Here is a 16,231-nt window from a genome sequence, read left to right as displayed (position 1 = left end):
GCATGAGTTTATTCATCTTTTGAATTTCTGGTACAAGTTTAATTTTATTTTCTATTTTTCATAGAAAAGACATTACGTATGAGAAACAATTTCCATAAATAATACAAATAACAACCATAGCTTTAGTGCAATTAATGGCAATACCACCAAGCACTAAGATAAAATAAATTTGTAGAAGAAACACTATTATTACTTACTAGACTCTCCAAACTAGGCCATTATAGCATAAGTTCAATTTGAAGACTAGTGATCTCTCTTTTTATTTCTCAATTAAATTCCTTCAATTTTCTATTTTCAACTACTAATGTCTAAATTACAATAAAAATAATTGAAATATGTCTCCTTACAAAAAATGTATGTGTATCGATATTTTCAATGGTGTTAGACGAGTAATACTCAAAATATTACCATATTGATAAAGCAATATTATGAAATTTAGGATTATTGAATTTAGGAATTTAGAGTTTTAAAATTTTTGGATTAGATGTCTTATTTATTTTTTCTAACATTTTTAGTGCTAAAGATTGATCAAGGATATTATTGTCTATTTAAAAACTCTTTGGTCTTTTTTTTTAAATTTTAAACTAGGCCATTATAGCATAAGTTCAATTTGAAGACTAGTGATCTCTCTTTTTATTTCTCAATTAAATTCCTTCAATTTTCTATTTTCAACTACTAATGTCTAAATTACAATAAAAATAATTGAAATATGTCTCCTTACAAAAAATGTATGTGTATCGATATTTTCAATGGTGTTAGACGAGTAATACTCAAAATATTACCATATTGATAAAGCAATATTATGAAATTTAGGATTATTGAATTTAGGAATTTAGAGTTTTAAAATTTTTGGATTAGAGGTCTTATTTATTTTTTCTAACATTTTTAGTGTTAAAGATTGATCAAGGATATTATTGTCTATTTAAAAACTCTTTGGTCTTTTTTCTTAAATTTTATTTAAATGTATCTTTTATAATAATTTTAATATAATTAGTCTTTTTTAGTAATTAGCTCTTGCTAGTAGTCCTTAACATTAATCTTTTCAATAGTTTATTTGAATCATCTTAAAGATAAAATTGTTTGGGGTGTTCAATACATTGACTTCCCATACCTGTGGAGTTGATGAAAATTCTTAATTTATTTTTTTGAAGAAAATTATAGCAAGTTTTATGTCAGCAAAATGGAGAGTTTGATTTTCATTGCTTTTGGCTCATTGTCCCCTTTCCTTCTTTTTCCTTGACATTCTTCTTTAAAACATTCAAACAAATCTATCATTAAGATATAATTACTAATATTATGGTTAGTATTTTTTAGTAAGTTGTGGATAACAATGCAATCAAAGATATATTTACATTCCTCCAGTAACTTCATGAATAAGAAAAATAGAATTTGTCAACGAAGTAATATTATGACTTCTCTTTTTTTTTTTGGGTCATTGCTATGACTTCTTTTTGGACATACAGAAGAACACCTCCAAAATAACAACCAAATTAAACACAAAACATAATGCAGCACTTTGAAAATTTCATTACTACTTTAAAAATCAAGCATTAACGGCCCACATTGTCATCTACAAAAATCATCCAGCTCATCCTTTGGCCTACTTGCCAAAAAAGATTAACAACTATAAATTGTCATTAGCAACATAATCACTCCAACCAAAAGGCGACCACTTCTGAGAAGCACTACTCTTTCCTGCTCCTGTCACTATCTTGCATTCAGGACGCTCAGAATGCAGTCCTTTCAATTCATACATGTGTCAGAATCTGCAGATTGACACACATGATCCAGACGTATGCATGATTTTGGGCATCCATACCAGAGAATTTGCCTTATAGTTATACTAATAAAACATCTATTTAAATTTAATTCACTTTTATATTTCAAATTGACAAATGAAATTTGGATATTAGAAAAAATTACGGTGAACATCACTTGTGTATATGTGTGTTTTTGCAGAAAAAGAGCCAAAGCAGGGTAATGCATTATGCATGTGTGTAGAATAAAAAAAATGTAGAACTCATAAATCATGAAATTATTTTAAATTTTGTCTCATCTCGTAGTAATAGAAAGAGATAGGAATAAGAAAAAAGGCATCCTAATATATCTTAGTTTAGCTATTAAGTATAATGTGATTTATGTCCAATTTTTACCACAAACTATGCACAGTAAAATTTTTATTATAATCAATCTTTAGTATAATTACTAATACAAAAAATCTCACCACTCTTCACTCACCTAAACTACATTTAACTTAATACATCCTTAAGTACTAACCCAACTTAAAAAAAAAAAGAATCCATATGTACTCTCACTTAGTACACATCTTCGAATCAAGAAATAAAGAAAAAGAAGTTTGGCTTTTACGTAAATTATCTCTCTTTACTTTTTATCTCTCTCAATGTAAAATCAAATTAGGCAATAAAAAAATAGAACACAATCAATGAACAAAGAAAAAAAACACTAATAACAAAGGTTGTATCTCCATTCTATTTTTTTGTTTTTTCATTGGATGAATTCTGTTTTTTTTTTTTTAAATCTTGCCTAATTAAAGGGTCTTTGATGCACTTTTAGAAAACTGGTACTCGCAAAGAGGAGTAGGTTTCGCTCCTAGACCATTAGATATCAAACCACCATCGATTTGCTAAAAATTAACAATAAATTGGCACGCCCAGTGGGACAATTTTAAATTTAAGTGTGTCAAATGATTTTGGTGTTACTTATTGTATGCAATTAAGGAGTGAAAGAATTATTTGCATGGTTGATGAAGTTTCAAATGTGAATGGTGGTTCATCCACAAATGATAATGCACCAGTAGTTGTACAATCTTTGGACGTTACATCACGTTCGGAAGGTGTTATTGTAACTGAAAGTGTAGCGGCTACCAGTGTACAGGCTGGAAATAATGGGCGTAATATTTGCCCACGTGGTAATTCAATACCAATTCAGTCCCAAGTAACTGCTGGTTGGCCTCCTTATAGCCTTCCTCCAGGTTATACACGACCAGTAAGTGATTTTGGCCCTTTGATCCAATTTGGAGGTGCAAGTGGAATAAATAATGTTCAAATTCCACAACCACATTCCGAGTATTCTCGAGATATTAATGTGGGTTCTACATCGAATGTTTCTAATTCAATAGCAGCATTTCGACAATATGTAGAAGAAAGTCATCATAATTTGGTCAATTTATTGACTCAACAAATGACTACAATTCTGAATCCTATGATGGCTGATCACGAAATAAAGTTCGATCGTCTTGCAAGGCAAGTCTAGCGAATTGCTTGAATAGTTGATTATGATGAAGGAGAAAGACAGGATGTAAGAGAAAATAATGAGGGATTTAAAAATTTATTTCAAAATGAAAATGATGTTTTTAGAGGCAGAGAAAACCCTCAGTTAATTCCTCGTGGTAAAAATGCCGATGATGTTCTGGCTCGATTACATGCTAATCAAGTCGGTGAACATTATCAGGTTACAAGGATTGTGGAAGATGTTCTTCATATGGTTAAATTCAATATAGGATTCATGAATCGACCTCACTTTGTGTCAGCTTTTCCTCATAATGTTCAAATGGCTGAAGTGCCAAGAGGAGTAAAAAATCCCAAAATAATTACAAAGTTTGCAGGAGAAGTTGGGGAATCGACTACTGAATATGTTGCTCGATATTTGGTTGAGATTGGAACTCTAACCAATGTTGAAAATTTGAAAATGAAGTTTTTTCCTTCTTCATTAACGAAGAATGCATTTACTTGGTTTTTGAATCTTAGACCAAATTTGATAACAACATGGGCTCAGTTAGAAACTGCTTTTCATGCCCAATTCTACCGAGGAGAAATAAATGTGGCAGTTACTGATCTAGTGGCTTTGAAATGTGAAGACGGTAAAACCATTGATGATTATATGATTTGTTTCGAAAATGATAGGAGTAGATGCTCTGTGTCTCTCCCTAGAGGTGAAATGGTAAAAATAGCGGTTATGGGATTAGGATTTTATATGCGTTGAAACTTGCTTAAAGTTTATATACCTGACTTTGCTCATTTAGCTGAGAGAGTTTGGCAGGTTGAGATTCTGAGGAAGGAAAAAGAGAAATATAAGAATGATGAAAGGAGGTTGAAGAGTAAACCCTTTCCTCGAAAAGAGAAAGTCTCTTATGTGGCAATGAAGTCCTCCGATGAGGAGTTCGATTTAGAGGCAGAAGTTGATTTGGCCGAACTTAGGAAAGGCACACCTTACATTTGATCTTTACTTAAGAAAATCCCCAATAGTGAGAAGTCAAATGATTCAAAACAGAAAAGTGGAAAGAGATATAATTTTGATATTTCGAAATCTGATCAGATTTTTTATGTGTTGCTTAAAGATAAACAGTTAATTTTAACTGAAGGCAAAATTTTGCTTTCGGTAAAAGATTTAAAAGGGAAACCTTATTGTAAGTTTCATCAAGCAACTAGTCATTCGACGAATAACTGTGTCCATTTTAGGGACTTGATACAAGAGGCTATCATGGAAGGGAGATTAAAATTCGATGATGGAAAAAATGAGATGAAGGTTGATTCTGATCCCTTTGTTAGTGAGGCCGGTTTTGCTGAGCCATATTTTGGCGTGAATATGGTGGGGATATCTTATGACTTTGATATGGCCCTTGGAAACTTAGAGTCAGATGTCCGATCTGTTTACCCTGGGGCAGGAAATGGGCTGTTGGATTTCTTGGTGCAGCAAAAATTAAAGGATCGGGACGTGTCTCTGTGTCCTTGATGCAGTGCAGTTTTTTATGCTAAGGCTGCAGCAATTTTCAAAAAGGAAAGGATGAAGAAGGAATTGTCTCACAGAGAAGAGCATGCCCGTCAGAAACAACCTGTTCCACGAACAGAGGGACAAAGCTCTAGTGGTCCTCAGAGGAATGTTGTTGCACCCATAAACCCTTCTCAAGCCATGGGTGTACAATGGATTCAAAACTATCAAAAATTTTAGAACAGGGATGCTTACATAAGCGTAATCCACAGTAGGGACATAGAGGTCCTCCTCGAGGTCGATACCCTTATTTCCATGGCCGAGCCAGGCGATACTATAGGGGCAGAGGAAGAAGAGGACATCCATTGTCCAAAGTGTCTTGGGACAACAAAGCCAAGGGGGCAACCCCTTCTGTGCACTCTCGGGTAGTGTTTCCAGTTTATGGAGAAACTCATCCAAAGTGTATTCCTTCTCTAGCAAAGTTAGATAAGGGTAAAGTTGTGGTTGTTGCTTCTGAAGGTGATAAAGACAATGTTGTTGATTTGGATGAGGAGTATTTCGAAGAAGGAGAAGACGAGATAGTCAGTACCATTTCGATTATCCCAACTGAGTATTTGGGAGAATATAAAGGTAATCTAGTAGAGGAATATGATGTTGATGATGCGAAAGCCTTTACGTTCATTCGATATAAAGATGAACCTGGTTACTTTCCAAGGCCTTCCGAAAAGTAAAAATCCCATTTGTGCTTATTGTGTATCACAGCAGTTATGAGTGGGATCAAGATAAATAAAGTCTTGATTGATGGAGGAGCAGTTATTAGCCTTCTACCAAAGAAAATGCTGATAAAGGTAAGGAAACACCCTGATGACTTAATTCATACCAATATTTCTGTTACAGATTATAGTGGTGTTTTGGCCCCTACGAAAGGATTGGTTACTCTTGGAGTGAGAGTTGGATCTTCTAATTGAAACACTGTCTTAGTGATAGTGTCTTCGAAGGCTAGTTATAATGCTTTGTTGGGGCATGATTGGATCCATGGTGTTGGGGTTGTACCATCCACTGTGCATCAAAGTGTCCTTCTGCGGACAGATGATGGAAAACCTAAAGTAGTCAATGCTTATTCGAATTTATACGTCGAGTAGTTACATGTTGATTTCAGGGTGTATAGTCCTAAATTGAAGCCTTTGAATGTTTACGGGTGACGAACGGATTTTTTCTAGTAAAGAATTCACAATAAATTCCCGTTGCAAGTATAGTTTCTAAACCAACTAAAATCCTTTCATACAAAAATTTGGTTGTCACAAGTAACAAACCCTAATAAAATTGATAATCGAAGTATTTAAACCTCGGGTCGTCTCTCAAGGAATTGCAGGGAAGTATGCTTATGATTGGTTATGGAAAAGTATATTTTTGGGGTTTTTAAATGTTGAACAAGGAAATAAAATGGCAAGAAATTAAATTAATAACTAAGAAAGGCTCTTGGCAAGGTATGAGAGCTGGACATCATATCCTAGTTATCCTTATCAATTGTGATGAGAATTGTTCATTGCTCCCACTTAGTTAACCCTTACTAAATAAAAGAATGTCAAGTGGACTAATCAATTTGATTCCTCAAGTCCTAGTCAACTCCTAAGGAAAGACTAGCCTTAGAGCGATCCAAATCAACCAGCAAATTTCAATTATCAGTCAACAAAGGAGTTTGATAACTCAAGCGTCTCCAATTACTCAACCAATGCTAAGAATGTAAAAAGCTAAATTAAAATCATAAATATGAAATACCTTAAATTGCATTAAATAAAGAAATCAAATCTAACATGGAGTTCATAAACCAATTGGAAAAAAAGAGAATCAACAAGAAAAAATAAATAATCTAGAATGCTGGAACAAATAAAAGTAGAAGAGAAACTAAATTAAAGGAACATTGAACCTGGAATTGAGAAGAAATAAACCTAAAACTAAGAGAAATCCTAAAACCTAAATTGTGAATAATTGATGAATGAATGAATGATTTCCCCATTCTGCAGCCTCTATTATGTGTTTTTGGGCTTGAAATTGGGCCAAAACAGAGCCCAAAAATCGCCCCCAGCACTTTCTGCAACTTTCTGCACGTGGCGCATGTCACGTATATGCGTAGGTCACGCGTGCACATCTTTTGGTGAATTTCCTTGTCATGCGTACGCATCAGTCATGCGTACGCGTCGCTGCCAGCTTCTCAAAACTTCAGTTTTCACGTTCCTTCCACTTTTGCATGTTTGCTTTCCATCCTCTAAGCCATTCCTGCCCTATAAAGCCTGAAAACACTCAACACATAGATCACGGCTGGTGCATAGAATTGTGATCACACTTTTCACAACTTTAGTACAACTAACAAGCAAGTGCACTGGGTCGTCCAAGTAATAAAACCTTACGCAAGTAAGGGTCGATCCCACGAAGATTGTCGGCTTGAAGCAAGCTATGGTCATCCTGTAAATTTTAGTCCGACGGATTCAAATGGTTATGAGATTTTGATAATTAAAAGATAAATAAAACATAAATTAAAATAAAGATACTTATGTAATTCATTGGTGGGAATTTCAGATAAGCGTTTGGAGATACTTTGTTGCTTCTAAACCTCTGCTTTCCTATAGTCTTCATCCAATCATGCGTGCTCCCTTCCATGGGAAGCTGTATGATCCTCTCAGTGAAAATGGTCCAAGTACGGTTTCTGCACGGCTAATCAACTGTCAGATTTCTCGAATTGGATGAAAAATACCAGGTACAGCTACCGCACGACTAATCATCTGTCGGTTCTCACTTGTGTCGGAATAGGTGTAACAACCCTAGTTTTTAAAAATCAAATAAAATAGTTATTTGTGATTTATTTTATTTGTTGTATATTTGATTTTAAAATTACTCTACCCTTCAATTTTATCAAAATATCTATTCATAGCTATCCATTATTCTTTTATAAAATCCTAATTTCTAACCCTAATTCCCAAATCAAACTCAGAAACCCTAAATTCCTAAATTGAGAAACCCTAACCCTCACTCCCTCACCACACTTAGCCGCACCCCCACCCCCCTTTCCTTTCCTAAACGTAAACATCACACACACAATTGAGAAAGAAACAGAGAGAGGGAAGAGATGCTGCTCCACTGCCATCGTGACATGACCACCAAACTGACGCACTCTGCGCTGTCCAGCTCGCCGCCACCGCCGCGTCTCGCCTGCGCCGTCGCCTCCCCTGAGCGGTTGCCGTCATCGCGCGAGAAAGGAGGTGGAGCTCTCGAGGGGTCGTTGAGCCGCTACGGTCGCCGTCGTCTCGGCTGTCCCCACCGCCGTTGGACCCATGCACGCGTAGTCGTCCAAGGAGCACCGCTGACCATCGCTGCTGCCACCAGGGTTTATCGCCGTTGCTCTGCCTTGCTATTGCCATCAGAGCCGCCGCCGAGGAAGGGAGCCCGAACGCCGTCGCTGGGAAGGAGGCTTGGCCGTCGCCGAACAGAACACGATGGTACTGAGAGGCATCACCGTTGATGACGCCAAAGCTCGATAAGGGCTGTAGCGCCATCGCCGAACCACCGTGCCACCGTAGCTGTCGTCGAGAAGGTTGTTGGAGCTTGCTGATGATACTGTTCTGATTCTGAAGCAATTTATCCATGTCACTATTCATCTTTATCTCCTATTTTGCCTCTGCCTCTGAATTCTGCAAGTTGCCAGAGCCTTCTGCCACCGTGAACCAACATTCGAGCTGCCCAGGAAACCACCATTAGAACCACTGCTATTTTGGTAAGCTTCACCATGTTTTTGATTCTTCGTTGTCGCCCAATTTGTCTCTATTGTGAAGCCTGCCGTTGAGACTGTTTGTATTAAATAAAGTTGTCACTTTAAGTTACTCTACACCGCCGCAGCTGCCACCGAGGTCGTTGGTGCTTATCAATAGTACTATTCTGGTTCTGAATCAATTAGTTCATGCCACTGCTGCTGCTGAGAAGTGATCAAAAAAGCCGCTAATGTTAGTTCGGTTCAAAGTTCTTGCCACTGCGAATTAAAAATAAAAGAAGGCTTTGTTGCGTTTGAATATCGAATTTCCTCTAATCGAGGTAGGGGATTTATTTCAAAATTAACAGTTTTAACTTATGAATGCCAATGAGGTTTAGTGAGTAATTGCAAATAATTCATAATTATGACTAATTGATAGGAATAAGCTTGATTGATTTGAGGTTGTAAAATTTGGATTAAGTTTAGTATTGAGATGATTTTCTAGTATTTCAATTAATTTATTGATTTTAGAGTGTGGCTGTGAATATCATTGGGTGTTCTTGTTGTGAGTGATTGATTAATTGATAAGATTAATTCTGGTTGAGGCTGCGATTGGTATTGGTTTTCTGATTTTGATGTAATTATTGAAAATTCTAATTTTATGTGATTATTCTAAATTGGTTGAGTTGTGGCTATATTATGATTATTGAGAATAAGTGTTTGCTGTTGATTTTAGTTATCTAATGTATTGGAATGGCTGTGAAATTGACTTGTGACTGGCTGAAATTCGTTTTGGTGGTTATTGAAGGATTAGAACTTAAAGGATTAAACTGTCTTGAGAACCTGATTTTCTGAAATAATATAGTAACTTTAAGGGTATATAACTAATTATGTAAAGGCTGGACTAATTTTTTGTGTCATGATTTATTGATTCTGGTTGTCGCTGTGAACTGTGACTACTTTTGTGGTTGTTATGATAATGATCAGTGGTTTGATTATTTTACTTAATCCTGATTAGTTGGGCTAGCTATGATTACGTTATGTTTGTGCTTTGATTATAGCAAAATGTGAATTGAGGATCGCTTGGTGAACGTTTGCTGGAGATTCTGATTTTGCTTGTAGGCAATACATTGGATGTTGATTTGATTTTTGATAAGCTAGGTTTGAACTCGTGAATTATAAAGAGAACGTAAATCAATTGTTAAATTAATTCCTTAAAATCTGAATTGTAACTAATGCAGTTATTTTAAAAAAAAGTATAAAGATAATTTGTAATGATTGAAAACTATATGAAGCTGAATTCTTGGGTGAACATAATAGTTGATTATAGGAGAACCAAGATTTTGTGAATAATACATATTTTTGTGTGTTTTGGTGTCAATGTTGCTAAAATTCTGGTTAAGTTGGGTGATAATGTGTTTGAATATTTGGGAATGAGGAACTATTAGTCTTTTGGTTAACATAATTTATGAATTGATGAGTTTGAAGTTGGATTGATGGATTATGTGGGAATTGCGAGTTGTGGATTTTCTGATTGATTGAGAACCTTTAATTTGATACTTGTTGAGAAAAGGTAGAGAAATTGTTGAGAAAGAGGGAACCCGTAAGGGTGGTTAAATCTGAGTTTTAGGGGAGGTGCTGCCGAAATTTTATAAAAACTGAGGCCTTGTCTGAAATGTTATTTTAAAAGATTTGGATTTGGGAGTTTATATTATTTGATTTTGATTTGCTAAGAAAAGAAATGAATTATGTTTTTCAGTTTTATTCATTGAGAAAAAAATATTATGTTTAAGCTGGATTTATACGAAAAGGACTCCATTTTGAGTTGATTTATTAAGAATAGAAATAATTATGTTTCGAGTTTGATTTAATATGAAAGGAGTTATGTTTTGGGTTTGAAATAAAGGATTATCTTTTTAGAAGTTTGGTGAAATAATAATATTTGATTTTGAATAGTAAAGAGAGATTATTTTTGAATCTTTGTGAAGTTAATAAACTTGAGAAAGAGTTTTATTTGATTACTTCTAATGAAAGATTATGTTTTGAAAAGTGTTTAATGAATTTAAAAATAAATGATTTTCTTTAGTCCTTGATAGAGAACTAGAATGAAAGATAGTTTTAAAGTTGGCTTGACTCAAGATTGCCATAGCAGAGATTATGAACTGAATTGATGATTGAGATTTTTATGAACGAATGGTAAAGAGAAATGGCTTGAGCCAAGATATTACAAAAGTGAAAGATGTAAAGTTTGTATAGTATGATTGAATAGAGAAAGAAAGTGGTACTGCATAAGAATGTGAAAGTAATGATGAATAATGAGAATGATAATGAATGATGATAATGAGAATGATTATGTAATGATCTGCTGCGTGAAGGCAGCCAGATAGATGGTGGTACGACCACTAAGAGCGCTTCCCTGGGATACTTAGCTATAATGCTATTCTGTAAGTCAGAGGACTCTTATAGAGGTATCGAGAAAATACATAACTAGCATATGCTCCTATAAGTCAAAGGACTCTTACAATTAGTGTATGTGAGTGTGCTCCTGTAAGTCAAAGGACTCTTACAGTGAGTGTGTTGGGCAGACTAGCTCCGCCCTGCAAGTCAAAGGACTCTTGCAGTGGGTTGTTAGTGCCGCCGTGCAAGTCAAAGGACTCTTGCGATGGGTGTTGCCAACAAGAAAGCCTTACCTGGTCAAAGGACTCCGGGTAACGTCGGGAGCGGATATATAACCGAGAAATGAGCTCATTACCTGCACTAGGACTAGACATGCATCATCCTTGTGTGTGCATTTGTATTTGATTGGGTTTGCTCGTTGTACTTCCCTGTGATTGTGCTATTTGCCTTACTGTGACTTGTTTGTGTGTTGAATTGAATTTTTGTTAGTGCTATTAGTTGGTGAATGTATGATGGTGAGTAAGAATTGACGTTGTGATTGAAAATTAATTGTGTGGTTGAGAAATGCTTAATGTGACCAGTTTTATATTTTGGAATTTGTTTTGGGCTTAGAGATTTTCTTTGGAAGAGGTAAATAATTAGTTAAAGTAAAACCAAGAATAGTATTTTCATGAGGGTTTGATAAAAATATAGTTTCCCTGAGTATGTTAATTATTTGCATGTTAATTATTACTTTTACGGCATTTCCATTCCCTACTGAGAACGTGTGGTTTGTTCTCACCCCAAAATCTTCCACCCTTTCAGTGATATAGGTTCGAAGACTCAGTTTGAAGCTGCGGGCGATTGTTAGACCTTATTTATGAGTTAAGTTTTTGAATTGAGTTGCTTTCATAGAATTCCCTCGCCTTTGTTGCTTAAGATTTTATTTTATAAAGCTAACCCTAATTCCCAAATCAAACTCAGAAACCCTAAATTCCTAAATTGAGAAACCCTAACCCTCACTCCCTCACCACACTCAACCGCACCCCACCCCCTTTCCTTTCCTAAACGTAAACATCACACACACAATTGAGAAAGAAACAGAGAGAGGGAAGAGATGCTGCTCCGCTGTCGTCGTGACGTGACCACCGAACTGCCGCACTCTGTGCTGTCCAGCTCGCCGCCACCGCCGCGTCTCGCCTGCGCCGTCGCCTCCCCTGAGCGGTTGCCGTCATCACGCGAGAAAGGTGGTGGAGCTCCCGAGGGGTCGTTGAGCCGCTACGGTCACCGTCGTCTCGGCTGACCCCACCGCCGTTGGACCCATGCACGCATAGTCGTCCAAGGAGCGCCGCTGACCATCGCTGTTGCCACTAGGGTTTATCACCGTTGCTCTGCCTTGCTATTGCCATCAGAGCCGCCGCTAAGGAAGGGAGCCCGAACGCCGTCGCTGGGAAGGAGGCTTGGCCGTCGCCGAACAGAACGCGATGGTACTGAGAGGCATCACCGCTGATGATGCCAAAGCTCGACAAGGGCTATAGCACTGTCGCCGAACCACCGCGCCGCCGTAGCTGTCACCGGGAAGGTTGTTGGAGCTTGCTGATGATACTGTTCTGATTCTGAAGCAATTTATCCATGTCACTATTCATCTTTATCTCCTGTTTTGCCTCTGCCTCTGAATTCTGCAAGTTGCCGGCGCCTTCTGCCACCAGGAACCAACATTCGAGCTGCCCAGGAAACCACCATTAGAACCACTACTATTTTGGTAAGCTTCACCCTGTTTTTGATTCTTCCTTGTCACCCAATTTGTCTCTATTGTGAAGCCTGTCATTGAGACTATTTGTATTAAATAAAGTTGTCACTTTAAGTTACTCTACACCGCCGCAGCTGCCACTGAAGTCGTTGGTGCTTATCAATAGTACTATTCTGGTTCTGAATTGATTAGTTCATGCCACTGCTGCTGCTGAGAAGTGATCAAAAATGCCGCTGCTGTTAGTTCGGTTCAAAGTTGTTGCCACTGCGAATTAAAAATAAAAGAAGGTTTTGTTGCGTTTGAATATCGAATTTTGGCTAATCGAGGTAGGGGATTTATTTCAAAACTAACAGTTTTAACTTATGAATGCCAATGAGGTTTAGTGAGTAATTGCAAATAATTCATAATTATGACTAATTGATAGGAATAAGCTTGATTGATTTGAGGTTGTGAAATTTGGATTAAGTTTAGTATTGAGATGATTTTCTAGTATTTCAATTAATTTATTGATTTTAGAGTGTGGCTGTGAATATCATTGGGTGTTCTTGTTGTGAGTGATTGATTAATTGATAAGATAAATTCTGGTTGAGGCTGTGATTAGTATTGGTTTTTTGATTTTGATGTAATTATTGAAAATTCTAATTTTATGTGATTATTCTAAATTGGTTGAGTTGTGGCTATATTATGATTATTGAGAATAAGTGCTTGCTGTTGATTTTAGTTATCTAATGTATTGGAATGGCTGTGAAATTGACTTGTGACTGGCTGAAATTCGTTTTGGTGGTTATTGAAGGATTAGAACTTAAAGGAATAAACTGTCTTGAGAACCTGATTTTCTGAAATAATATAGTAACTTTAAGGGTATATAACTAATTATGTAAAGGCTGGACTAATTTTCTGTGTCATGATTTATTGATTCTGGTTGTGGCTGTGAATTGTGACTACTTTTGTGGTTGTTATGATAATGATCAGTGGTTTGATTATTTTACTTAATCCTGATTAGTTGGGCTAGCTATGAGTATGTTATGTTTGTGCTTTGATTATAGCAAAATGTTAATTGAGGATCGCTTGGTGAACGTTTGCTGGAGATTCTGATTTTGCTTGTAGGCAATACATTGGATGTTGAATTGATTTTTGATAAGCTAGGTTTGAACTCGTGAATTATAAAGAGAACGTAAATCAATTGTTAAATTAATTCCTTAAAATCTGAATTGTAACTAATGCAGTTATTTTAAAAAAAAAAGTATAAAGATAATTTGAAATGATTGGAAACTATATGAAGCTGAATTCTTGGGTGAACATAATAGTTGATTATAGGAGAACCAAGATTTTGTGAATAATACATATTTTTGTGTGTTTTGGTGTCAATGTTGCTAAAATTCTGGTTAAGTTGGGTGATAATGTGTTTGAATATTTGGGAATGAGGAACTATTAGTCTTTTGGTTAACATAATTTATGAATTGATGAGTTTGAAGTTGGATTGATGGATTATGTGGGAATTGCGAGTTGTGGATTTTCTGATTGATTGAGAACCTTTAATTTGATACTTGTTGAGAAAAGGTAGAGAAATTGTTGAGAACCCGTAAGGGTGGTTAAATCTGAGTTTTAGGGGAGGTGCTGCCGAAATTTTATAAAAACTGAGGCCTTGTCTGAAATGTTATTTTAAAAGATTTGGATTTGGGAGTTTATATTATTTGATTTTGATTTGCTAAGAAAAGAAATGAATTATGTTTTTCAGTTTTATTCATTGAGAAAAAATATTATGTTTAAGCTGGATTTATACGAAAAGGACTCCATTTTGAGTTGATTTATTAAGAATAGAAATAATTATGTTTCGAGTTTGATTTAATATGAAAGGAGTTATGTTTTGGGTTTGAAATAAAGGATTATCTTTTTAGAAGTTTGGTGAAATAATAATATTTGATTTTGAATAGTAAAGAGAGATTACTTTTGAATCTTTGTGAAGTTAGTAAACTTGAGAAAGAGTTTTATTTGATTACCTCTAATGAAAGATTATGTTTTGAAAAGTGTTTAATGAATTTAAAAATAAATGATTTTCTTTAGTCTTTGATAGAGAACTAGAATGAAAGATAGTTTTAAAGTTGGCTTGACTCAAGATTGCCATAGCAAAGATTATGAACTGAATTGATGATTGAGATTTTTATGAACGAATGGTAAAGAGAAATGGCTTGAGTCAAGATATTACAAAAGTGAAAGATGTAAAGTTTGTATAGTATGATTGAATAGAGAAAGAAAGTGGTACTGCATAAGAAAGTGAAAGTAATGATGAATAATGAGAATGATAATGAATGATGATAATGAGAATGATTATGTAATGATCTGCTGCGTGAAGGCAGCCAGATAGATGGTGGTACGACCACTAAGAGCGCTTCCCTGGGATACTTAGCTATAATGCTATTCTGTAAGTCAGAGGACTCTTACAGAGGTATCGAGAAAATACATAACTAGCATATGCTCCTATAAGTCAAAGGACTCTTACAGTGAGTGTGTTGGGCAGACTAGCTCCGCCTTTCAAGTCAAAAGACTCTTGCAGTGGTTTGCCCCGCAAGTCAAAGGACTCTTGCGATGGGTGTTGCCAATGGGGAAGCCTTACCTGGTCAAAGGACTCTGGGTAACATCGGGAGCGGGTATGTAACCGATAAATGAGCTCATTACCTGCACTAGGACTAGACATGCATCATCCTTGTGTGTGCATTTGTATTTAATTGGGTTTGCTCGTTGTACTTCCCTGTGATTGTGCTGTTTGCCTTGCTGTGACTTGTTTGTGTGTTGAATTGAATCTTTGTTAGTGCTATTAGTTGGTGAATGTATGATGGTGAGTAAGAATTGACGTTGTGATTGAAAATTAATTGTGTGGTTGAGAAATGCTTAATGTGACCATTTTTATATTTTGGAATTTGTTTTGGGCTTAGAGATTTTCTTTGGAAGGGGTAAATAATTAGTTAAAGTAAAACCAAGAATAGTATTTTCATGAGAGTTTGATAAAAATATAGTTTCCCTAAGTAGGTTAATTATTTGCATGTTAATCATTACTTTTACGGCATTTCCATTCCCTACCGAGAACGTGTGGTTTGTTCTCACCCCAAAATCTTCCACCCTTTCAGTGATACAGGTTCGAAGACTCAGTTTGAAGCTGCGGGCGATTGTTAGACCTTATTTATGAGTTAAGTTTTTGAATTGAGTTGCTTTCATAGAATTCGCTCGCATTTGTTGCTTAAGATTTTATTTTATAAAGAGGGATAGGAATTGTATCTGAGTTACACTTGAATTTGTTTGTATAATATTTACTAATAATTATATGATTATTATTATTTGGTGATGCTTGATATATAATTTGATAAATAAAAACAAAATTTTCTGGCATTTTCTACTAAAACTGAAACACGATATCGAACTAAAGGCTTAATATTAAATAGTTAATAAGGAAAACAGGTTAGTAACGCCTTACTTTTGGTACGATCATGACGTATTGGAAGTTGGGTCGTTACAATAGGATCTCTCTATCCTTGCACACTATCACTGCGCCCAACATTCGCGAGTTTAAAGCTCGTCATAGTCATCCCTTCCCAGATCCTACTCGGAATACCACAGATAAGGTTTACACTTTCCGGATC

General features: G+C 35.8%; 1 long non-coding RNA gene across 1 annotated transcript; it reads left to right on the top strand.

Annotated features, from left to right (window-relative positions):
- On the top strand, window positions 11,825–12,743 carry LOC110264218. Its single transcript, XR_002349948.1, has 2 exons — window positions 11,825–12,608; window positions 12,712–12,743. It is a non-coding gene; the product is annotated as an uncharacterized LOC110264218 (long non-coding RNA).

Source organism: Arachis ipaensis, chromosome B07 (assembly GCF_000816755.2).
Source record: "Arachis ipaensis cultivar K30076 chromosome B07, Araip1.1, whole genome shotgun sequence".
In the NCBI taxonomy this organism is placed as follows: domain Eukaryota; kingdom Viridiplantae; phylum Streptophyta; class Magnoliopsida; order Fabales; family Fabaceae; genus Arachis; species Arachis ipaensis.
The sequence above is the reverse complement of the archived record's forward strand: the minus strand, read 5'-3'. Positions and strand labels throughout refer to the sequence as shown.